Genomic DNA, 2,941 nt, shown 5'->3' with positions numbered 1-2,941 from the left:
CAGACCGCTCTTGTCATTACAATGTAGCGTAAGATTTCGATGGCTTATATATTTAAGGCAAAAGTCATTTTATCTGACATATGGTAAGCACTGCAGTCGCAGATTACAAAATGCACGCACGCGCCCTGCTGAAGGTAACATACATACATGCATAAACTTTATTTCATCTCGAATTTCAGAATAACTACAAGAGCCAATGTCTTCGAGACATTACATTTACAACTAAAATACATGGCATATACAGATACATAACTAAATACATAATAGTTAAAGATAATTATATTAATTCAAAAGAAAAGCCGCCGTACAAAATGCGGTCTTGGATTCTCTAGTTTTTTTGTCCAGTAGACTCAGTGGTACGGATAAAATCAGGTAGCGCATTCCGCAACTTGAGTGATACGTAAGAAAAAAAATTAAGACAATAACTGAATGTTTTAGGTTTATTGAGGAACAGAATGTAATTTCCGCGAAGATCACGCATAAGAAGATTTTGAATGCGCTTATTGCATACAGATGTAGAGTTTGACTTAAGTGGTAAGATGACAGGTAATTTGCAAATATAAATCTCAGTGTTCTATTATTTACATTATGCCGTTTCTTTGACAAGAAATTTGCTACGAGGATAACAGCGAAAAAAAGCACTACCTTGCCGCGAATGTTCTATAACAAAAACTACTTGTTGAGACATCAAAAGTCTTACGTTAACAGCAGACACCAGCGCTACTCCTTAGTATCTGGCTAGAGATCTTCTTGTCAGTACTTTTTCCTCCGGCCGCGCTTTAACAATTGGATGAGGGCCATTCTCGTGCTTCTCAAGTTGCCTCGTTCATGCTCGAAAAGAATTCTGGGTAATTCTTCCATTCCACGACAAGGAAAGCTTTCCGATTCTCATTTCATTGATTTCTTTTCTAAGTGTCGGGTCACCCAGTCATACCAGTAAAATACAGCACCGACTGAAGTTTTTAGCTTTCAAAACTTGCCCAAATTGTATCGGTAGGTCGTGGAATACGTCCACAGAAAGGCCAGAGAGACAACTTCCCTCGTGAACGGCCACGTTTTACAACAGAGCATTTTAGACGTCCCAGTCTGCATGAAACCATCTCTCACCTCTGTCTCGAGTAGACCAGACACGCACGGTTCTTACGTTACGTTTATGCCTGTACAATCAACTGAAATCTCAATACCTTGTAAAAAGTTAACCAGCATCTTCATTTTTTTGGTAGTCTAGGTATCGGAGAGCCTGAACATTAATTTACGCATGCGCTGACGGAATGTTTGAACACGAGAGAAAAATGCAGTACCTCCAGACGTGGCGCTGGAGCGTCGTACCAAACGAGTCATCCCGGGATTTCGGCCCGTGCGATCGCTTTTGGACGCAGTTGGCCCTTCGCTGCTTTCTGCTACCGACCTTGCCTCCCGGAACGGCATTGAGGGAGGGAAATGTCGGCCCCTAAACCATATGAGACAAATCCCACGCCTACTCACAGCTTCTCAGACCGCCCTTGTCATTACAATACAGCGTAAGATTTCGATGGCTTATATATTTAAGCCAAAAGTCATTTTATCTGACATATGGTAAGCACTGCAGTTGCAGATTACAAAATGCACGCACGCGCCCTGCTGAAGGTAACATACATACATGAATAAACTTTATTTCATATCCAATTTCAGAATAACTACAAGAGCCCATGTCTTCGAGACATTACATTTCCACCTACAGTACATAGCACATACAGATACTGGATTTGATGTTGTTAAGTGAGCCCACACAACATGAATTATCACTTGGGGATTTTGTCGCTAAGTAACCAACGTGCATGCTCAACATAGTGATTTTCGACCCATGGCATAGGTCTCTTTTCCGATACTCATCAGCTCAGGAAATGCAAAAGAGAGACCTCTGGTAGCATGGAAATAATAAGTGCAAGCATTAAAAACTATAATAATAATAATAATAATAATAAGTAATAGTAATAATAATATTAATATTAGTATGAATAATAATAATAATAATAATAATAATAATATAATGATAATAGCGCAACCTAAACCAGTTTACGAAATCGAGAAAGTGGAAGCTTATTGGTACGTTCCAGTGTATGCAGAGAGCACAGTTGTGAAATCAAACCGAGTGGATGTGCATATCGTATTCAAAAAGAAGAAGGAGGTGTTACTAATGGAAATAATGTGTCCGTGGATCGGAAACAGAGGGAAAAAAGAAACAGAAAAGACCACAAAAACCACTTAGATGGGAAATGAAAGAGAGATACCCGGGGTACGTGGTTAAACAGACCAACATCATAGTCGACGTGTTGGGAGGATACTCACCTGAAGTACGAAACAAGATGAAGGAACTGTTTGGAGAGAAACGAGCAAGAGAGTGTCTTATGAAGATACAAAAGTCAATACTTTCAAGTTCCTTGAACATTGCAAGATGCTTTAAAGTGATGAGCAAAAAATAAGATTATAGCTCAACAACTGGGCAGGATTGATTGAACATTATAATTTTACTACAAGAACATAAAAACTGTTAAAAGGACATTTACAAGAACTCATTTTAAATAGATTATTTAATTAACATAACATTTATATTATTTCGGAAGAGACATATAAATAGATAATATTTTATTAGTTGAACTTTATTCACATTTTAATGGATTATTTATATTACTTATGAATAATCTTAACTGAATATATTTTTTTAGTATTATGTAAATAACTATAATAGTATTTAGTTTAATCTTTGTAATATTACGTTTTTGGATCTAGCTTAGGCTTCAGTTTGGCCGGTTACAGTGTATACACTGCCCATCTAAACGTAGTGATATCGGCATAACGGTGTATTCTACACTGCCATAATAATAACAACAAGGGCACTGTACTGGGGTAGGACAGGTTGGATCCTTAGCCTACCACAGGGACATGGACGACCCTGCCCACC

The sequence above is a fragment of the Montipora capricornis genome, chromosome 2 (genome assembly GCF_036669925.1).
Source record: "Montipora capricornis isolate CH-2021 chromosome 2, ASM3666992v2, whole genome shotgun sequence".
In the NCBI taxonomy this organism is placed as follows: Eukaryota; Metazoa; Cnidaria; class Anthozoa; order Scleractinia; family Acroporidae; genus Montipora; species Montipora capricornis.
Note: the sequence above shows the minus strand (reverse complement) of the source record.